Source organism: Halyomorpha halys, unplaced genomic scaffold, assembly GCF_000696795.3.
Source record: "Halyomorpha halys isolate HHAL.00 unplaced genomic scaffold, Hhal_1.1 Scaffold725.1, whole genome shotgun sequence".
NCBI classification, from domain to species: domain Eukaryota; kingdom Metazoa; phylum Arthropoda; class Insecta; order Hemiptera; family Pentatomidae; genus Halyomorpha; species Halyomorpha halys.
This window is the reverse complement of record NW_027110211.1, coordinates 103202-127452: the sequence shown is the minus strand read 5'-3', so window position 1 is coordinate 127452 and position 24251 is coordinate 103202. Positions and strand designations below refer to the sequence as shown.

Sequence of the window (24251 nt, the reverse complement as noted above, 5' to 3'; positions counted from 1 at the left end):
AATAATCACATGACAATAACTGGAATCCACAAATAAATAATAATGGTTACCATTGTTAAAAAATGATGAAGTCTTGCAGTCACTAGTACAGTCTCATATAATAAACTTCAGTCTTCCGTAAAGAGCTAAAACTAATTACAGCCCACCCTTTTCGCAGTTGTAACCTTTACATGTAAACACACAGCCATGAAAATAGCACTTCAACTACCTTACGTAACACTTCATTTGACAAAGAATTTAGTCTGATACTGTAGACTTCTCTTAACAAAAGATTTTCTGCAATAGTTCACAAAACTAGAGGCTAAGAAACATTACTGCTTAATTAGGTCTATTTCAGAACCTAGAATCATGAGAGCGTAAATCAAGGATAACCTGAAGAAATAAACAATGAACCTTCTTCTAACTGTTTACGAACTTTTTCAAAATATTACGATTAAAAAAAAGTAAATAACATTTACCTTCTACCACTACTTCATCGTTATTAAAAGATAAGCCAAGATAATTTTATATAGTGGAAAGGTGCCAGAACGTTAGTAATGTTTCTTAAAATGCAGAAGAGAAAAAAAAAAGTCATGGAGGTGAACTAAAATTAGATTAAATATTTCTCTACATCATATTTCATATAACACACCTCTTAAAACTCTTAATTAAAATTATTTTTAAAAGCTGTGAGCTCTATTGGCCATATTTAAAACTAGACGTAGTTGCAGAAATGAACTATAGAGGCCGTTGTAGACTTGTATTTTATTCCAATCAATGTTTATACAAATTTTAATTTATGATTGGTATAATATATTTGAATATTAGTAAAAGTAGCAAGTCTGAATATTGATCGAAACCAGAATCTACGCAATATTATAAAATATTTGATATTATGAATTCCAATTCAAATATACATAATTATAATATTTCAATTTCTATCAAAATTAATTTTTTATTTGTGGTAATGATATAATTCTTGTATCTTCGAAATAAATATTTAAGTAATCTCATATTTTATTGATGCAATTAAAAGTTTGGGTACAATTATTTTTTATGATGTTTTCACTATAATAATTGTAATATAACAGTATGATTTATTACAAGTGACAATTTTTATTTTCATATTTCATGATTATTTTATAAACATTAATTTGACATATTTTTATGTTATATTAAGCGAAAAACATTATCAATTATGTTACCATGATTTGAAATTGGTAGCACTGATCAATCTTGGCTCAAATATTTTAACAGAAATCTCAACTTCATTAAGTTCACTCCATAAAATCAAAACTATATTTTGTTGTGTACTTTCAAGTTGAAGTGTTTCATTGAAAATCTTTATTCAATTCATCATCAATATGAAGCTCAGCAATCTCAAGCTCACAGGATGAGAAGGTAACTGGTATTTAAATGGATATATTTTTCAAAAATTTATTTTCAACATATTTAGAATATATATATTTTGAAAAAAAGAGAATATTTTGTATTAGATTTTCTATTTTTCTTTTAGTAAATTACATTTTATCCATTTTACAGGGTTGATCTTTATATATTTTTTCAATTAATTAATTAATTTCAATTTGAATTTATTTATTTGACATAGTGTTTAAATATTTTTATAGAACATTTTTCCCGCTGTAAACAATTTAAAGAATAACTATTCTTTTTAGTTAAATGTATTTGTTCTTTTTGTCATATCATTCTGAACTAGCTATGATTTTTAATTTAAGTGAGGCTCAACTTGTACTTTTCTTTGTTAACTGTACCATAAGTGCTGCTATTGTTTGTATTTTATTTATTATTAGTAATAGTATTTTGTGTTTTTTTAAAAAGAAAATAACTCTTATATTCATCATAAATTTATTTTCTTAATAATCCAGTTGATGAATAATTACTCCAAATAAATAACTATTTACTTTTTACCATATTTTTATCATAATATAGTTAGGTGTTTGAATGTAAAAACCACTATTCATCATCTTTGATAAATATTTATTGCTGTTTCACAATCCTATATCCAGTGGTATTCCTCAATAAATTATGAAGTATATTTATTTCCTTACTCTTTGTGAATAATGATTTTTACCTCATAGGTTTTTCAAACGGAAAAACAATTGATTAAATACTTGCCATAGATAATATATAAAAAGAGTTCAACTGAATTTTTATGGCTTACACAATAACTTGGCAGCCAGGTATAGATAATTTCTCATATCTGTTTTACTGTTTGAGACCAGTTGGTACCTTCTTCTTTTTAACTATAGCTCCCTCATTCATCTTCAAAAGAATGTTTTGTTTTTGTAATGGCACATCTGACAAACATTTTGATTTCATTTTTAATTGGTCATATAATAAAAACAATATCTTAGACTGGTCTTACTTTGTTAAGGTTTTCATAAAGACCATTCTAAAGCCAGGGTTGTTATAAATTAACCTCAGTCTACAGTACAATCTACATCATATGTCAAATACAAAAAGAACAAAAAACTTTCTTTTGTCAGATGTGCTTCTTTTAAAGCAAAGCAGTGACATGTACTTTCTAAAGAATAATTTATGTTCAAATGTCATTATCAGTTTTAATTTTCTTTGTTTATTTTTTATTTAAATAACTATAATTCAATTTTCAAAAACCAATGAATTCTATTTTAAAAGTTGCATACAAAAAAGTTTTATCTTTAAATTTACTTTCCATTTTATAACGTTTTGTCGTTTTAATATTTCTTTATATCAAAATCATATTCAGTTCAGAGAAAAACATTATGGCAGGTACAAAAAATAAAATAATAAAAAAACTGTACTTTTAGTTTTGGTTTCCTCTACTTATATTCTTAAACATAGAATGGCTGTTTTTCTTTTCTCCCTACCTGTTAAGATTCCTTCACACTTGAATAACAGCTTCTCATTAGTTTTCCAAGAGGAGAGGTCGTTTGAAATAGTAAAATACAACAAAAGAAATATTTAAGTAAACTTATTTAAAACTAAATTGTTAAAAATATTTTTTTTTTGTGGTCAGTTCCTTAATCAATTAATTTGGAAAAATTTCAAAATAATGTTGTTTACTTGATTTAAGATTTTTTTATCACTTCTAACCCAAAACACTGCATTTTAACCCAAATTGTCTAGTTTAATCTTCAGTGCTTCTCCTAAATTTGCTCAAAAGAATTCTAAATTATGGTAAGTTCTTTAAAGTTTAAGTATTATTTAGTCAATTTTTAATTTAAGATTTGTCCGAAAATTTAAAAATTTTCTTTTTAATTGCTAAAATAAACCTGACGTATTAATATACGTTATTGTTGTAATGGGGGCCAGAGTAGTAGTGTGGGTTAAATCCGTTATATATAACTAAGTTAAGCTTAAGTCGAGCATGTGGGTCAGTACTTGGATGGGTGACCGCTCGAAAGGGTGATTGCTCATAGCGGAAGACCTAGTCAACCACAGGAGGCAGTGCTGTGCTACACCACTAGTTGGTGGTGTACGGGATGCCAAGAGGTCAAGAATAGTAATTAGTGTTTGTATATTTTTAATTTGAAAGATAATACCATAAATGTTTTTTCTTTATAGTAGGAAAAAATTCCTCCCATTTTAAGAAAGAAATTCCATATCGTCACTCTTACCTTCTTAAGCAACTTCTTATGAAACCCAAGAAACAGTTTGCTCTTCCACATGAGTTCTAAACCACTAATGATAACTGATGGGATATAATTCAAACGGTATTAGCATTCGATAATTCAAACGGTGTTCGACTTCTGACTTGTTTTTATAATTTACTATTATCTTTCGTCGATAAATACTAATTGTTTTCTTTGCTCTTCTTTGTTTAATAATCACGCGGGGGCCTCTCACCACCAATTTCTTTTACAGTAGTATTCTCACAGAATGGTCCCTTCAAACCACAGCTAAGTTACTCATTGTACACCTTAGAGTGCCAACGATAGAAAAAGGTTTGTATCCGATTTATGTAAAAAATGTGTAATGCAATTTATTAATTTATATTCTGTTTTTCTATTTTAGAGGAATTGGAAAAAAAAAACGGTATTTGTAATGAAAATATTTATACCGACAAAATCTAAACTTCGTTTAATGTACAACATAAAATGCTCTACAGGACTTTAGCAAATAAGTACCCTGGAAAGAGTACATGCGTCTTAATATAATGAGTAAATCTCAAAGTGAGTGTTTGTTAGCTCAGCTAGTTCAAAATAAAAAAGTCATAAAAAACTGAAATTACATAAAGGCAAGTATATGGCTGGGATGTGCAGCAACTTTTTGCTTTTCGATTTTATACAATCGATTTTTCACATTTTTTTTCGATTTTATCAATAACTACACTAACGATTTTAATTACACTCGCAAGGACAATGTGGAATTAAATGGTCTTTAATCTCATTTAGGTTTTATCCTCATTGAAATAATCTGAGAAGGTTTAAATGACGAATTTTTAAAAAACTTCCCCTTAGAGAACATTTAACTTTGTTTATTTGAAGAAAAAATAAACAAGTTTTTTCATTGTTAGCAATAATTAACAGTGGATGAATACAAAATTTTCAAGAATCTTATGAATAACTAAAGGAGAAAAAATAAAATAAAAAAGGGTCATTTTATTCGGGTGGGAAAAACCGTGACCGCTGGAACATTCCCAATTGCATTACGACTTCTTCATATTTGTTAAACTGTTGAATTCTTTTCAGGTACAAAATTTGTATTCGTTACTCCTTCCTCAAGAAACTCTAAAATAGGAATTTTATAGAAAGAGCAAAATAAAAATTATTTGTTCATAATTTTCGCATTCACTGAACTTAAGATTTTGTTTTTTTCGAAAATTACAAAAATAGTTAGAGGAGTATTATAATCTACACATTACTTTGATGCGTATGTAGGGTGGTAAGAGAAATTTGTGTGATGCGCACAGCATAACTGAATTTTTTTCTTAGCATTTATTGAATGGATGAATTTTTGCTTTTCTTAGCACAATGATTCCAAAGTGTGCGCCGCGGTGTCGCCATAAGGGCGCCACAAAATATTCAATTAAGTAATGCGGCAATGTTCTTGGAATTTCCAATTCACGAATTTTTGCGCCAGCAATCCTGTATGCTGAAAAAATTCCAAGAATTTAGCAACTTTCAAGTCTTTTATTTTTGTCTTTTCAATTCCCATCTTTTGAAACGGCTAGTGCGCAAGAACAACTCCCCCTACCCATGCTTTAGTCACTAAATAGTACGAAAATAGTATCTGTTTTTCATTTTTCGCTGTTAGATGATTAACGCTGTTGAATCGATTTTAAAGAGGAAAGTAAAAAAATTTAGAAAGAAATCTGATATATTAAGGGCGCCGTGGAAAAAAATCAGATTATTTAGGGTTTAACCGAAAACGATTTGGGAACTGTCTTAGCACTTATTGAATGGACGAAATTTTTTTTCAGCATTAATTGAAATCATGGAGCTCCTGTTGATTATTTTCATCGTAGAATAACAAGAACATTTTTTTTTCTTCTCGAAATTAGTGATCTCATAAGTGTTGTTTTCTATTAACCCGGGTATCTGATTTAAAATGGCGCCAAAAATAAAACATTTGTATTCAATATTTCTATTATAAAAATTTGCTTTGATTTTTTAATATTTACACTTCTTAAAAATAAAGGTTTTATGATGAATTAAAATACTCGATCTAAAACTCATTCAGTTTATTTCGAAATTTCAATTTTCTGTTGTCAAGTAGGTGATACTTATCAACATGTCTGATAAAGTAATAACTTATGTACTTAATCATTGATTAAATTTTACTTTTATGTAATTCTTATCTTCATTGAAATAGTATGACAGGGTTTAAATGACGATTTTTTAAAAAAATCTTCCTCTAAGAAAGTTTTAATTTTGTTTGCATACAAAATTTTAGATAAAACATTCCTCAAATGAAAAATTAGTTGTACAAATAGTAAATTATATTGAAAACAACTAATTATTAATTTTAGCTCGAATAATAATCGAAATTGTTTTTAATATAACAATGAACTGTATAAAGGGGAAACTTTCCGAAACGTTGTTCGAATGATAAATTAAAGGAGAAGTTTAAAAAAAAAAGAATCATTTCTTCCAAAAAAGTTTTTTTTTTTTATTAGAATACTGGAATCATGTCTAAATTATTATTTTTTAATATCCGGATCCAAATCTGAAAGAATTTAGGAGAAAAGGAAGGAAGGTTCAAAGAAGAATTTACACCTCTCTTTACTCCTCGTTTTATTTTATAGACGCCCGTACTATGGGGAAAACCATCACGATCCCTCTTTAGCATCCAGAAGAGGCAACTAACCGTCATCATAGACAATTTGCGTTAGGATTTGTGATATCTTCCATTTCTTTTTCAAGCAGCTAACCCTGATAACCGGTAAATAATAAGAAAATATGACTAACTTTTATGATGAGTATTATAGTACATAATGAGAATATTTCTCAATATTAAAGACAGAAAATATACTCTAATTGCACCGAAGTGAATATTTAATTTTTTATATCCTTTTTGGGTGGAAAATACATTTTTTTTTTTTTTTTTTAATATCTTTATTGAAATTTACAACTGTATATAATATAATACATTCAGTAAATTTGATCTTAGTTAAAATGGAGTGTTACAGGCGTGTAGAGCCTACAAGAAATGAATATTTTGTGAATTTATTTTGGAAAATATCATAAAAATTACTACTCCTCCGAAGGTAAATGTCATAAACTACTTTATATTACATTAAACTGGCTTTAATTTGAGTGCTAATAAACATCTGCACGTCGAATGGTTTTTGTGATATAAATTTACTAACTACTGATTTTTCAGTGCATTGTTTATGTAATGTTGCAGTTTAAAAAGCTATTTATAAAAAAAAAGCTATCTCTGAAACTATTGAATGTAAATAGATCTATTAAGGCTGATATTTTAGCATTTCCCTAATTTACGTTGAATTTACTTTACTTTGATTGATGTTATCTTAGGTTTCCTAGTGTTGTAGGTAATTTTAAAAATATAGAGCTCAGAATGCAAAAATTATTTTTTTTAACGTATTGGAAAAGCCGCCATTTTTAATTCTTCCTACCTAAACTTGGCAGACTCATTAATTTTGATGAGTAATTATATATAGTTTTCATTAAAGTAATCAAAAATTGGGGTGAAATAACTGACTTTTTTCTCCTCTTGGGTTCTCGGAAGTGAAAGATATGGGATAAGCGCACCAGACAATATTTTTAAACCGTTAATAGAGGTTTTTAAAATCAAAGGATAATAGATTTTTATTTAATTTAATTTTTTTTTTTTTTTTATAGGAGTCAATATTTTCACCATAATAAAGAATGTTCATCGTGGAACTGTAACTTGTTCATTTTACTCGTTAATAATTTCTGAAAATGTGTGGCCATAGATACCGGAACATTCGACATAATAAATTTGAAAGGGACTCTGATAAGAGTTCACGACAACTCCCTATGAACAAAATTAATTGCTGAACAACAGCAGCGATAATTGTTGCTGCTAAATATATTAAAAATGGTACCTGTTAAATTAAAACTCATCCAACACGCAACACGATGGAACATATAGATATGAAATGAATTTTCACACTCCGTTACAGCTAGGAACATGAAGAACAATTCATCTAATTGTATAGCGACATAGTTGATATACAAACTATCTTGTATTGTATGGTATACACATTTTGTTTGTATATTAATCGTTCTATTATTCACATTATTCAGTATTTATAAGAAATTAATATAGAATCTTTTCCCGTCATTTAATGGATCTTAATTTGATTGGTTCCACCAAACGGTGCTGCAGTTTTAGGATGTAAAAGGTATTTAGTAATATTTGACATTTGAAACAGTTTTATCTGACCTATCGATTCACTCCGAACGGTCGATGGTTGCTAGAATTACAAACATCTTATAACATAGTGGAAGAAGAATAAATACTACATATCAAGGTAGTTTGGCATTATGCGACAAGGCACGTGTCAAACTAATATTCTTAAATGCATTTGCACGAAAATATTTATATCACTACTTTTCTTTAAAAGTGACACGTCTGACAACAAAGATTTTATTTTGAAATTAACGTATTTCAAAGCTTGTACCTCAGACTTGGGTCTCATTCTCTACTGGCGTTGTAGACGTCTCAAACTTTGAGACCGTCTCAAAGGTAATAGGTTTGTCAAAAAGTAACCATAATGTACATTAAAATCTATAAAGTACGTTAAATAAACTGCTGTTTTTGTGCAAAAACTTCTTAATTGTTTAAATCTTCTGTAATTCCCATCAATTCCAATTGGTTATCCAATATGTTATCCTGCTGAATTTCAGGGAATGCATTTTTTTTTTTTTTAATTTGATAATATTTTCTGGTTAAATCTTCTAATCTTAATTTTCCATCATTAAAATCATTTTTTCCTATAAATAAAATTTTATTCTGATTCATTGTAGTTAATTTGATTATTTTTCTCACCTTTTTTTGGATTACACCATCCATGAAGGCCATGACTTTATACGTCTCAATACGTCAATGAAACTTCCACAATGGCTGCGCCAATATGCACACTTTTATGAGAACATAGTCTCATAACAAAGGTCAATAAAGCTCATCTTTTTTTTTTTTTTTTTTTAATTTTTATAACCTACAATCACAATAAATTATTGTAAATGAATCTTTTAAATCGAGCATAAACTTGATTATTGTACGAGTATTGTATAAGTGGTTGTTTCCGGGGTTGCTGGCAAAAATATTAACCATATCTTCTACGATGTTTGCAATCTTTTATTTATTTTCAACAAACATTCTGAGATTATTAAAATGGCAACTGTAAGTTATAATAGGAAGAATGGAATCTAAAAAGGGTTATTTTTTATTCGTTTCCGCCCATTATTTTTAGAGATAAGGGTATGATGAATAATTGTGTTAATGAATAATAACGTCCATCTTGTCCCTTCAAAGGTGTGGTTATGATCTTGTGATTCGTGAAGGTGTCAACACAGCAATGTTACTTTCCTAATTATAGCATGCTTTCAGAAAGAAATATCTATCAAATAAGTTCACTATTTAATTCTTTTTTTTTTTTTCTTGGGTCCCAAAAATCTAGAGGGAAGCAGTGGCTCCCACCTGTTCCCCCCTGACTACGCCCATGTGAACAAACTAATTATAATATCAGTGAACACATAAATCAGTAGCATGATTGAGAGTCTATTTCAAAATCAATGCAATAGAAATTTAATCAATTTTAAAAGAAAGTTTTCCATCAATCGTTAACTTAATTTAATTGGTCGAAAAATTCTTTCTTTTGTACTCACTAAATTTTTTGTTCTAGTGTAAATATTTATATGCTTCCTTTTTTTATGGACAATGATTCGAAGTAAATTCTGTTGATTTATTTAAATATTTTGAATTACTTTATTTCATACTACCCACTTATTGATTTTAACCTCAACCAGCCCTGATCGATCAAATGAATAATATTTAGAATGATGAGAGGATAGTTCACCGTGAATAATATATTTGAGGAGAAGTTGGTTGGGGGTGTGGTAAGAAAATAACACAATCAAGTTAAAACGCTTATTTAATAGCCATAGTTAATAACGTCTCGGCCAGAATTTCCAGCCTTCATCAGGGGTAAGAACAAAGAACAAGATAATAACCAATGAATAAAAAAAATATACAGAATGGTTATTGTACTGGATGAAAATTAATAAAAATAAAGTGATGAAAGTAGTGGAAAATAAAGCGTAAATATAGGTAATAGTAAAATAACAGTCAGGTAATAGTCAAGAAAATAAAAATATAAAGTTATATAATACAATGAAAAAAAGAAATATGGATATAGAATAAAGACAAAAAATATAATGTTAAGTTAGAGAAAAGAAGTGATTGGAAAATATGACAAAATGGTGTTGTTAAGGAAAAATAAGAAAATAATAGAGAAGGAGAAGGGGTAAAAGAAAGATAAGAAAAAGAGAATAAAACATAGAACTCACCAACTTACGGGAGATAGGAAATCAAAGTGAGCTCAGCGGCGCGTGTGGTATGACTCTTGAGTTAAAAAATACGTCACAAAGATGAAGAAATTATTGGAAGGTATTACGATACTAGTTATTTGGATTGGTAAAAAAAAGAAATTGAAAATATTTTTTAAAAAAATTTAAAGAAGGTTTAAAAATATGTAAAAGAAAATAACCTATTGGAGAAAAGAAAAATAACATTTTATATGTATTTTAAATTAACATTAAATATGTAATATTTAGGCTCACACTAAATTGCCGAAATCGTTTAACTTTAAATATATCACTTTGTTTGTTTGTTCTCAGGTTATTTCGAGTTTTTTCTTCTCTATATCTTGTATATGTTTATTCAAAATCTTATAGGGGTATTCCTAAGGTATCGAACCGATTTTGTATACCTTTTGCATTAATGAGCTGACAAGGCTGTCCCGGGTCAAGGTGAAGTAGCGACCTCCTTCACTTCGATTTATCGCTCAGTTCTTAAAATATTTTCAGGACCCTAGTCAAGGTTATAGGCCTCTTGAGGGCATTGTACTTCGTACAGAATATTAATGGAAAATCTCATTCATCTAGCAAGGAAAAAAGTATCAAAATTGTCAGTTTTAACAGAATGTCTAATGATGGTGTCCTTCACCTGGCTAACGGTGTGTTCAGTTTAGGTCTTATATATATCAAATATTCGGGAAACATATTTCAAAAGTGCTTCATTACATATATTTTGCCCGGATTAGGCAAACATGGACATAACATTTCTGCTCTACTTTAAAAGATCTTTTCTGAAAATAAAAGAAATATAATCAAAAGTTATATAAACTCAAAAAATCGCATACTTCTTGAATGACCTTGGAAGATTTGTTGGAAGATATGTTTCGACTAATTTTATGAGAAAAAAATATACTCATCCGGAGTAGAAATAAAAAATCCAGTATACAATTTATTTTTAATCAATCTGACCAAAATGACACAATGAGCTGTTGGTTCGCAATTTTGATAGAAGTAATATCCATAATAACACGTTATGACAGATGCTGATACAATCTTATTTTAAAAAGACTGAAGCAATAAGATCAATTTATAAGTTTAAGGTATTCAGAACAGAACAGTATATTTTACAGGAAGAGACCAAACGTTTGGAATCGGCAAGATTTCGGAGTGAAATCTTGTTCGGCAAACAAAAGTGAAATTGAAATGTCTGAAGACTAGAAGACTTCGGAAATGACTTGAAGCAGGTGCGGAGGATAAGTTGAGTAAAAGAGGCAGAGTTTGTTGAGGCACTTAACATTGAGTATTACTTATAAAAAAATCTTTAAAATTTCAAAGTTATAAATAGTGTAGGAAGTTCTCGTGTAATGCCCTTCACTGTGGAATAGAATAAGCGATGAAACTAAACAAAAACTAATTTCGTTCTGTAGAGAAATGATTTCTCATGCTTTTCAAATTATATAATTCTTGTTTGGTGATAACAACAGCGATCACATCTGATATGAATAGATCACAGGTGTTTATCTGATTGAAACAATCTAGGGGATGGAAAGTATAGTACAGGGGGCAACTGAATAAAATCCTGCTGATAAAACATATATCAGCAAATAATTTTAAAAATTAGTTTCTGCTTTACTTAATATGGAAATGAGTTTTTGTCGGCTAAGCTAATTAATTCGATTAAGCAGAGAATTACGACATTTTAGGTCACGTTTTACTATACCATAAATCTGTATATATAATATAATATGTTTCTGCCTGGTTACCTAACTATATATTATAAATATCTTACCCTTCCTAAGGGTTAGCGTAGGAAATGGGGACATTATCTACCTGACTTCCCTTTTATCAGTCGTTCGCTCTGTTTCAATTTGACAGGTCAAATTTCAGATAGGTTTCAATCTAACCTCTATGTTTATTGTTTATTGTTTATTTTTATAAATATCTCCCTTTCACACATACCTATACACTATACCTCACCCATGCCATATTTGCTTCACCTATCTATTCTACTTTTTACACCTACCTCTTTGCCATATTTATAACTATTTTTAATAAATATTCTCCTACAATTTATTAGCCTTGATCTGTATTTAGAACTTTTATCACACCTCGTTGTATTTATTACTAACCTTTTTGTTTTCACCTACATGAATACTTCCTTATATTGTTATTATTTCTTTTTTTTTTTTTCTTATACTTTATAAACATAACAATTGTTTTAAAATGTTTTCTATTTTAAAGTTTTGACACTTCTATGATGTTTATATCTTGTTTTTCATTTAGTCTTGGAGAAGGCTAGCAAAAAGTAGTTTTCTTTTACTATTTTGATACCTTTAACTATCGCCACCCGGACTGTCTTCTTAGAATCTAGTTCATATGGTCAATTATCTTCTTCTCATATCCTATAACTCGTAAACGGCGCAAGCGAAAAAATGACAGTAAAATAAAATAAATTAATAATAATAAAGGCTTAACCCGAAGGTTCGATGCCGATACCACCAATCGTTCTCTACACACATCTGTCCAGTGAAGCCACTCCGAACCCAATAAGTCTTAACGCAATCCTCCCATCTTATTTTATTTATTTATCACCCTACACTGCCTATTAGACAATACTGGTGTTCGCAGCGGTGGGTACAACTCATTGCTGCATATGACAAACATTACATAGCTGTGCACACAGCACAATCCTCCCATATACGTTTCGGTCTACACTTCGGTCGGTTCAGTGTTTATTAACATTTTAAAGCATGAGTTCATTGCTGTTCCACAACCTTACATGGCCATCTTATTCGCCGGAATGCTATAACCTGAATTATACCCTCCGGGTACAGTTCTATGCCTTCTAAATTCTTCCGTTTACTTATCCTTTTTTGGTAGGAATATTTTACGTAATACTTCATTTTCAAAAACCTTAATTAATAAAAAAATAGAAAATAAAATAATGAACATTAAATTTTGTGTCGAACGATCACCACAACTTAATGATTAGGTGAAGTGGTATAGCCGTTTCCTGCTTTCTTGGGCTCCAATACTGAAGTCCTACGAAGTCCATTTGCAATCAGAGCAGGTGATAACATTTATAGTATGATGGTGCTCATTCGAAGTAGAATTTTTTAATAATCTTTACTTTGATATGACTTTTTTCAATAGAATACGATTGGAGATTTGTAGAAAGAAAAAGTTTATTCCCTACTTTATTAAATTAATTGCTGAATTAGTATGAGTTTTAGGGCATAGTGCTCCTGTACTGTACTGCTTTCCTATTTATCCTATGTTATTACGCTTGCTTTATAACGTTATCTTGTTGAAAGGAATTGTTAGAATTATTTTATCTTACTACTTCTATTACAAAGAGTTTGTACAAGGGTGGAAAGGTTCAGTGGACCTACCCTATTTCAACCTTGGGTGTAGAGGACTTGCTCGTGGAGGACCACTAGGCAGAGGAGGTGCAGATGAACGGGACTGAACAGAAAATTAAAACAGAAAAAGTATAGAATTGCTTTAAAAAAACTAAGGGAATTATGTAAATAAAAAAATATTTTTAGGTTTATCACAACTCTTCTATGTCCCGCAACTAGTCCTTATCAGTAGACATCCAGACCATACCAGGTAGAAAAAGGCCTTTATCAGTGGATATAGAGTAGATAACCTCTAAACCAGTGTCTATTAAACCTGAAATATCCAATTGTGAAATATTTCAAATAAATCAGTCATATTTGTATTTATGGAGGCTTTTTATTTATTAATTTTTTATTTTTCAAAAATTCCTTTCGACTCTGTTGAACCTTTAATGTTCCTTACACGAAAATGCTGAACTGACTGGAGAAGTTTATCTGGTTTTGGTATAAAAGTAATAATAAAGTACATTTTCCAGAGTATAAGAAAGTTGGGTCTGAGTATAGTATACAATTCTAAAGGAGTGTGTGGAATATAATCATTCAAGTTTTAGCTGCCCAAATATATATAAATTTTTTTTTTGTTTTTGTTTCAGAATTTCACTTCAACGGATTCAACTTCAACAACTTCAGGAAGTGAGGAAAGGTAAGTTACTGTGTGGATGGAATGGGATTTAAGGTGAACTGACAAATGGCGGTTTGAAAATTCTTGGGCTCTAAACAAGGAATGTTGTTCATGAAGAATTTAACGATTTAATTTTTTACCTGGCGCGATTATGGGTAATTAAATTGAAATTTAATTCAATTTCTTTCTCATAAGCACTGCTAGTTATGTTATATATCATTAAAATTAAAGGGTCCAACTTTTCAAATTTGGAAATATGTAGTGTGACTAAATGACTTTTTGAAAACTAAACTATGCAAGTTTAAAAAAAAAATTATTGGAATTATAAGATATTCATGTTTAATTGGAATTTTTCTATTAAAAAAGTAAGTTTTGGACTAAAATCCTTAAAGTACCATTAATTATTTGCAACATTACGGCAGTAATATAATGCTCAGTGACAGTACCGGTGGAGATGTTTTGAAGGCTTCCACTTCCATCATTTGACGTAAATAAGTTATATGCACTGAAACGTCCTTTTTATTCTAGGAGCTCACCATATTTGTGTTATTTGTCGACGATTTCCCTTTCTGCTTCTATGTGTATTCCTTTGTAGGAGGGTAATACCCAATGAATAATATTGTGTTGTTATGGATAAAGCATACCCCATTCTTCCATGACCTCGTTTCTGATAATTTAAATTAGAGTTTCTGAAACAGCGTAATGCCAATGTTGTGTCTGCTCCAATGGGTAATCGCACCCAACTGCATTAAATTTACTTCAGATTCGTTTAATGGATAACATTCCTCTTTTTGACATATTAACTAAAGTAGAAAGTACAGGCTATTGCAGGAACGTAATTAGTGGGGTATATACAACAAAAAAAATTACAGTTTTAACAAATTCAAGATTTCAAAGGATTGTAAATATTTTAATCCTATTTAATTCTTAATAATTCCTTTAGAGCATTCTTTAAGCTTATTTACAATTTAGCAGTAGAGATATGACGTTGGAAAGGAAGAAGGGCTCCGGGCGATTAATGGATATTGATGAGGTTCTGCAGGAAGCTGTTGAGTCAAATCCGTCCACAAGTACTAGCAAACTTAACAGGGAGTGTGGTTTGTCAAAAGATACTGTTAGTCGCCATCTACTCTCCATGGGGAAGGTGAAAAAGAGCAGTAGACTGGTCCCTTAGAAATTTATACCTCAGCAATCAGCAATCACTTCTCGTCTAACCAAAGAAAAGTTTAAAGAACTTCATGGGTTCGAGCTCCTTCCTCATCCACCATATAGTCCCAGACCTTGCACCATCGGATTACTACTTGTTTTGATCCATGGCCCTTTTTCCTTCAAGAGAAAAAAAACTGATAGTTTTGCGGTAGTTAAAATTACGGTCCAAGAGTTCCTCGACAGTCATCCCAAAGAATGTTATTAGCGTGGGATCGAGAAATTGGCTATCAGATGTTTAATGAAGGTAGATAACAATGGACTGTACTTTGAGTATTAATTGAATTTTATATAAAAAAAAATAATACAAATATTTGGTTGAAAAACGGTATTTTTTTTTATAAACCCCATTACTATGGTTTATAGTTCACTAATTTATTTACTTAACCGTCTGTTTATTATATTTTGGTTAGAGTAAAAAAATGAGTTAGTTGAATTCATGATTTTTAGTTGTTTTTTTTCAGAAACGAGTTCTATGAAAATTTAGCAGAGAGTTAATGCTATGGATAATTATTGTTAAAACAACTGTACGATAAATGGTTGCCAAGGTATTTATGAATAACTGCAAGGGCCCAAAATCCGCTTTCCTTCTGATTTATCATGCCCCTAAAAATCTGGAAACATTCATTTTCCTACCTTCCAGGGCCCAAGCACTATTCAGAAGAGAAACTGCAGAGACTAAAATTTTTATACTCTAGCCCACTCAGCTCCAGATGGCTATAAGGATTGGCAGAAGTGACCAATAGGCCCACTTTTCTGCCAAGTTCTTCCCCACCAACGTCAATGGAGTAGCCAGAGAAGAGGCCAGGGTCCCCCATCCCCTCGAAATTACCAAATACTTAATAAAAAATAATTCTTGGCATTGGAAAAGTTATATAATAAATTTCTCAGTAATGGTTTGTTGATTGATTAACACTATAGTTTATATAAAGTGACTGTACATTTTTGCTTTTTTTGGGGATAAACACGCTCTGCTTTAATAACACTAAAATCAAATTTAGGTTTAAGTAGTTTATTTTTTTGCCTTTTTTGAATTGAGGTATATTAATAACTGTATTTGGAGTTGAATAATGGAATTTAAAATTTTAAATAACATTTTCTACGTAGCACCTTGCTTAATTTTCCTAAAACTTAAAATAGATTCCACTTAGATCTTTAATTATGGACAAAATTTTAGCTTTTTAATCAAAGTAGTTTAATTTTTTGTCTATATTTGCGCAAATGTCGTCTTTGTTTCAAACAGGGTTATATAAGCTTTCAATGCACATATTAATCTCATAAATTAAACAATAAAGTTTATTTTTTTAGAGAATTTGTGTGTTTTGTACAAACATATACACACTTTACGTAACCTTTACGTAATGAGCCAAAGGGATCCATTGATAAATAGAACTGGATGGAAGAGATAGCGCCACAGGTGGGGGCATGCGTTCACCCCCAGTCCTTCGCCGCCCCTCGCAGCTTCAGGGTGTTCGGGGTGCCGCGTTAGTTGGTCATGTCTGCGCTACGTGATCTTAACGTCTACGTCCTCTGACTCTTTTTTCATCTTTTCAAAATTGTAAAATAATTTAAAAAATAAAAGGAAGACAGTGACTTATTCTGAAGATGGGAATACTAAATATTTTTCAAATTCTGCTGCTAAATTTGATGGTTATCAGAGGTGAGTTGTAGATAACGCTTGTAGTTTTGTTTGGGTTGCATCTTGTTTGAATCAAGCGTTCTTCTTCACTTTTTACTAGTTGATATTATTCATGCTTAAACAATATTAAAATGGGACCAGCACACACGAACAAAAAAAATGTTTGATTATTCGGATTTGTTAATAATTGTAACTATGCAGACTTAAATTTATTTTCGAATTATTTAGAATGATGCTTATTGTTAAACTCTTTTATTTTCTTTGGCTAATTATCGGAATTAAATAGAGAATATATGAAGAGCTTCCCCTAAAAATATTCTTACTTATTTTTAGAGATATGACCAAAATCGTCTTACCTTTCAAATAACCATTTTTCCAATGTTGAACTGCAAGAGCCATCGTTAAGGAAAACTGATTCATTGCAATATGCATTATTCCACCAATGAGATTAGGTTAGAAAGAAGATTGTTTCTCAACCCTGTGTAATTAATGAAAGGAAGATGATCGGATTTTTTTAGCAATAAAAGTAGTTATCAAGCATTCAAGTAGTTACTAATAAAAACCAAATTACAACTTGGAAATATAAAGACATGTCAGGCAACAATTTTTTTTTTTTAATAATTATTTTGCCAGCGATCTTTCTTTTAAAACTTAATCAATATTCTCATTGTTATGAACTTTGTTTAGTCAACCAATATTTTTAATAAAATTATATTGATAATAGTTAATATATAACTTCCTTTATTAGGTTTCTTTTATGCAAATTAAAACTTGAATCTTCGATTATAATTTTTTTTTTAATCTATCCTATCGTTGTCTACATCCACTACTTTTAAGCATGTTTCATTATTTTAAGACTTCGGCCGTTTTTGACAGAAAAAATAATATGAATATAGTCGTCTGTTATGGTTCATAATGAGTTATGAGAAGAAACGTTTTTGAGAAGATACAAGCTGTAACAAAGAATTAAATTGAAATAAAAACACCTTGGATCTCTAGTTTTTGTTTTGATTTTATGAAAATGAATTGACATATTAATGTTTTTTTTTATTGATCCCAGTTGCAATATTATTGTTCAAAATATAATTTTTTCGTTAAAAGCATTTTATCACGGACAGATTTGATATAAAATATCTTTGAATGGATAGTAGATTTTTTTAAATTATAGGAGCTTTTTTTTTATACAGATGAAACTCTAACGAAATGAAATGTACCCTTTAGCATAGAATTAATGAATTATAGTAATTTGTACTTTCTACAAACTTAACACAATAAACTTTTTCACTTTTTTTAAACATTGAATTGAATCTACAATGATGTAAAATTTGTATACCAATGTAACAATGTAATTAATTTTTAATCAACGAATCTTCGGAGATAATTTTTTTTTTAAATATCCTATCGTTGTCTACATCCCCTACTTTTAAGCATTTTTCATTCTTTTAAGGCTTCGGTCCGTTTTTGACAAAAAAAATATATGACTATAGTCGTCTGTTATGGTCCATAATGAGTTATGAGAAATAAGGTTTTTGAGGAGATGCAAGCTGCAAAGAAGAATTAAATTAAAATAAAAACACTATGGATGTCTAACAAGTTTTGTTTTGATTTTATGAAAGTGAATTGACATATTAATATTTTTTGTATTGAACCCAGTTGCAATATTATTTTTAAAAATATATTTTTTTCGTTAAAAGCATTTTTTCACGGAGAGATCTGATATAAAATATCTTTGAATCGATATGATTGGGCAGTTCATCCCATTCATGCTCACTTAGATTTTTTAAAAATTATATGAGCTTTTTATTTTATACAGAAGAAACTCTAACGAAATGAAATGTACTCTTTAGCATAGAATTAATAAATTTTAGTAATTTGTAATTTCTACAAACTTAACACAATAAACTTGTTCACTTTTTTTTAACATTGAATTGAATCTACAATAATGTAAAATTTGTATACCAATGTAACATACATTAATTTTTAATTAATAATAATACGTGTGCAATTATATTTATAATTCCTTATAATTATAAGGAGATAACTTTATCTTATGTTAATAAAAAATCATATAGAAATATTACAGTTCACTAAAACCTTAGATTATAATGTTGAACCTTTCCGAAGAAGAGTTTGCTGTATAAATGAATTAATTTTATAATTTAAAGTCATTGCACAGAAAAAAATTTAAAATATGATAATTGTAGTTAAGAGTTAATTGAAGAAATACACAGGCAGCATCCCACCTTTCAAGTTTTAGTTAGATTTCCAGCTGATTATATAACGTAAATTTTTCTTGTTCCTTTCTGAATTTTTTTAATTTACCGAGAGGGCTGGATGATGAATGTTAACATTTACAACCCTTCATTAAATTCATTTTCCCTTTGTCAGCCTGGTGATATTTCCAGTCTGCTTTCAGAAACAAATTGGTTATTATTGTTATATTTTGATATTTTTCGAAAAACTTTATTTTATTGATCTGCATCCATTTATGAACAATCATCGTTCAGTAGGATCCAGTTTCTTGCTGGGCCAGAGTTTACTAAATTTAATGTTTTACAATACTTCCTTAGTGTAATGAAGGAATGAATCGTTAGAAATCCGTTTTCCTGTAGTATTTCACGACACTCCTCTTATGTCAATGGTGATTTGAAGATGGAAATGAGCACTGAGATAAACTGTGAAATCAAAGAACGCAGTTAATATTTTGACTTTATCACGTTGAAAACTGTGTCTTCCCCATATAGTAGATACGGTATGACATCCTGTAGATATGTTAAGGAAGAGAATGGCTTTCTTTACTAAAACATGATTTTTTTCTATTCTGTTTATTAATTAGTTTTTTCTTTGTTATTGTTTGATTGGGATCGTAAAATATACAACGAAGTTCATGGGATTGCTCGTCTAACATGAATACCAAGGAAATCTGTTTCAAACTAAAATGATTGGCCTATATGTTTATTTATATACTGCATTATAGTTTTAATTTTGATTTTATTCTTATTATATGAGTATTTCATACATTATTGAATAAAGTGTTACATTTAAATATTTTAAAGCAATAATTGTAACAAGTGGCATTGAACCTTATGACAAACATGCACATTAACATTCATAAGCAAACTTACACGTGTGCAAATACCCTCATAATACATGAAGTATTACTGAGGGGCATAAATACATATTATACGAATAAATTACCTTTTTGTATGATAACTAGTATGCAGGGGAAAACGTTAAAAAAATATAAATACATTTGAAAAATGACGTTTTTATAAAGATTAAAGTAGTTCTGTTTTATTGTATAACTAATAAATAGTAATCAAAGGTTAAAAATTATAACTACTATTTATACAATTTTTTTTTTTACATTCCCATTAGTTAAAATTTAAATAATAAGAATAATGAGTTTTGATTAAACATATGATGAGGCAATAATGAGAATCTTCTAAATTAATACAAAGTAGACTTAAGTGAGTGATGAGCCTAAGAGTACAAGTGACCATTTTGTGAGTAAAGACGTTTTTTGGCCACTTAAATTAATGGAAATTTTTAATATTTATTAGTTAATTATTGATATTTTATTATTTTTTAAAAAACATTATTTATTTAAAAAAATACATCCACTAACAATGACTACATCTATCGGTCGGTGCCAAAATAACATATAAAAATGATAGACATAAGTCAAAACGTAAATATTACAGTTTAGATTATTAGGGCGTTGTGGAGGCTATACAATTTTTATGCTAGATAAGTACAATATAATTTGATATCAAGTAATACAACTAATAATTTAATTAACAACTAATAAAATGAAAATAAAGTAAAAAATAATAATTATTAAAAAATTGAATTAAATGAAAAATAATAATACAATTTAAACAATTGAATGGATTTTGAAGTGAATAATAAAACTGCAAATTTACAATTACTGAATTAATATAATAATGATAATAAAACAAGATGATGTACAATATGATAAAAATAACGATCCACTAATATCTATTACTAAGCACACATACATTGCTAATTCTAATTGTAATGTTACAAATAAATTATTGGAGTTAAGAAAAAATACAGGCAGATGTGGTCCTTTGGTGAATCAAAATCAATTATTTGGAATAACAGAAGTAGTTTTTTTTTATTGTGGTTGATTTATTTATTAGTTCTTCTGGTATGTGATATGGTACCAAATAGTTTAGTGTACGTTTACCAAATTTATTGGTATAGGATGGTTCAATAAATTTAATTTTTTTTCTAATATTTTTCAGATGTATTATTTATTTTCTAAATAAATTATTATCCATGAATTTTAAGATAATTTTATAAAAATATAATAGTCTAGGTGGTAAAGTACCAACTATTTTAAGATTTTTTGTTTTATTGTTGCTGCGCGTTATTGCTCTTGATTTTGTAATCTTTGATCATTTTTAATTTTATCAATAATATGTGGTTGAGTAGGTACAGGTAAATTAAATTTTAAAAGATCTTATTTAATTGTTACTTGTTCACTTTTATGGCCACTTTGGCTTCTCAACATTTCGTTCATAAAATTAATACGTCAATATTTAAATTTATTCTTGAGTACAATCGACTTGAATATAAACTCCTACTGATACAATAAAAAAATAAATCATTATTACCGATTCGTAATTTACCAAACTAACGACTATGATGTTTCTGTTCAAGTATTATAGTGGTCAATTATAGTTATTTAAAGTTTCTGAATAGGTAGTAAAATTAATAGAAACAGCTAAGTCACGTATTTCAAGCAGAGAGAACTTAGTTTGGAATATACAATGAAGCTATCTCATGAATTGTTTGCCTCTGATAGAACTGGCATTATATATGAAGCTCCTCTGATAGGAATTGTTGTACGCTCGGATTAAATAAGTTGATAATGAAGTTTTTATTACTGACGAAAATAAGATATTTTTTATACAAGTGAAGGTATGGATATGTTAATCGTTTATAAGAAATAAAATAATAAAAAGATAAAAATCCTAAAGAAATTAAAGTGAAGAATAATTTTTGTAGCCCCACTTTTATGATTTTTTCATAAACAATAATTATCAATCAAATACTGCATTTCAATCTCAAGATCATAAGACAGAAAATAATTTGAGAGAATCTTGCCTTCCATTTCCAGCCATCAATATCCAATGATAACAGCTATTCATATCTTACCTTGGAAATCTTTACTAATTACGTTCTGAGCAGTATTTATTCACTTATATCAAACAATTTACAGTTAGTCGCCAAAACTACAAGTGGGCATGTACCTCGAGAGCCGATTCCGCTGTTAATACGGCCTTAATCTTACCATAAAACATTTACTATATTTACTATGCATTCATTGATGTACGATGTTAAAATATCCATGGGATCCATGGGAACACCTAAAATAATTAGATTGAATTATACCCCACCGCCTACCCGCAATATCTCGTGATAACTGCTCGTCTTATGCAAACATCGAGTAGAGTAGTTTTGACTATTTTACCTATATCGAGCTACATTTTTCAGTTATAACTAAGAATCGGCATGGATCTGGAGATCCTTTTGTTCGATACGTCATTAATCTTCCTTTTAAAACATTCTCTTATCCAATATAAGAGAACTAAAAATATTTTGAGTTTATTTAACTACGGATCCCAGATTTATTTTCCAATAATATTTTATACTGCTATTTAACCACGCGTTGAAAAAAAAAAATCTCGGTTTCTTGAAAGAAAAATCGTCTATTATTCATGTATCTTTTGGTAATATAACCATAACCCAGAAAATTAGTATACGAAAGCTGTGCACATTGGCCCTATTACGTACGTACAATGTAGGAGAATACAAAATTTCCAAGTAAAGTGAGTAGCACTTCACCCCTTTCGTTCAGTTCTCGTTGCTCGACCACTCTCGTTTATTTTCCCGAATATTCTGCCGCTCTAACTACCCTCTTTCCCAGGCCCAGGAAATTACACCTCTTTGTTTAGAAGAAGGAAAATACAGTTCTCCCGATACCATTTGACTTAAAAAGCTGTTCGTACGTAGGAACGGTACGGTACATTAGAACAGTGATTCAGAAAATTGTTGAAACAGTAACCTTAATACTATTACATTTTCCTGTAGTGAGGAACATAGTAAAAATTGGGCAAGTTGCCAAGCGTATCAGCCGTCCTTAATCGCGTCTAGTCCTATATTGTACGCCATTTGTTAAGGCATTGTATTGGAATTAGAAACATTATATTTATTGTAAAAACTTAAGTACTGTAAGCATATGTTGTGATGTTAGGTTTGAGAAATATAAATAGTTGAGAGAATGGATTAAGTGAATATTGTATTTTAAATTACCTCCTGCTCTCAAACAAGAAATTTATATTAAATATATGACTAAACTAAAATTTTTATAGCAAACTTTTATACCTTACAATGCCACAAGTCAATTAAGGCAGTAGTATGCTAGTATACATTTGTCACTATTATGCATTTGCATGTATGTATTGTATAAATTTAATAATAAAGGTGGTTTCGAAAAAAAAAAAAAAAATCAGAGTTTCAATATATGCTGTTTTCCAATTTCAGGCGCTTTTTAAATATTGCTCGATTTAAATTATCTTAAAATTTCTAATTCCCATTTTAAGTAAATATTTCACAAGTGATATAGGACTGTCGCTCCCTGGGGGTCTTCGACGAAGATATAATGTAAATTTGTATATATATAATGTATTGCATTATATTATAATGTATTCTGTAACCATATATAAAAATAAAGAGGTTTGAAAATAAAAAGGGGTCTTAGTTGATATATGTGCCACAGGTCTATGGTTTAGAACCATAGACCTCTGGCCCATAGGTATTATGTAAATTTGTATATATATAATGTATTGTATTATATATTTGTATTCTGTAACCATATATAAAAATAAAGAGGTTTGAAAATAAAAAAGGGTCTTAGTTAATAAACTATTTTTCTAAAGGAGGGTACGATATATATATTGCGAAAACTATATTTTTTTTCGCACAAATACAAATTTTCATGTAGGAGCGCGATAGAAAAAATGAAATACCTAAGTAGTGTACACAATGAAGTATTTAATTTCAGATGTAGTGTTCTAATATGGAAAAAAAAAAAAAACAACTGGACTATAAAACTTCTGAAAAGATGGTTCATCTTGAAGAGTAGTCGCTCTTAGCAACCTCGGAAGTGATGTGGCGCCGCACGTAATTTAATTATTGGACAAATTAAGGGGTCAAAAATGAAGTCAATGACCAGATTTACCTTAATGATCCTTTCTATTCTAACAATTAAATGGTATCCATTCTCTCAGAATTATTAATTTTACAAAAATTAAAATATTACCATTATTCTTTATCTTGTAATTTTCATTTTCCTTTTG

At 29.3% G+C, this 24251-nt stretch overlaps 1 protein-coding gene and 1 long non-coding RNA gene across 6 annotated transcripts in view; one reads left to right on the top strand and one right to left on the bottom strand.

Moving 5' to 3' along the window:
• Window positions 1-603, bottom strand: part of LOC106685695 (rho GTPase-activating protein 15) — a 29352-nt gene extending 28749 nt beyond the window's left edge. For 2 of the 5 annotated variants that reach the window (XM_014428507.3, XM_014428508.3), the window contains exon 1: window positions 51-423. The gene's annotated coding sequence lies outside the window, so the exon portion shown is untranslated. Of the gene's footprint in view, window positions 1-50; window positions 425-458 lie in introns of those variants that run through there. The other 3 variants (XM_067048356.1, XM_014428510.3, XM_014428511.3) reach the window with 3 other exon arrangements.
• Window positions 604-1103: 500 nt separating this feature from the next.
• On the top strand, window positions 1104-15788 carry LOC136795996 (uncharacterized). The gene is made up of 3 exons (XR_010843689.1): window positions 1104-1380; window positions 13987-14170; window positions 15686-15788. It is a non-coding gene; the product is annotated as an uncharacterized lncRNA (long non-coding RNA).
• The last annotated feature ends 8463 nt before the right edge of the window (window positions 15789-24251 follow it).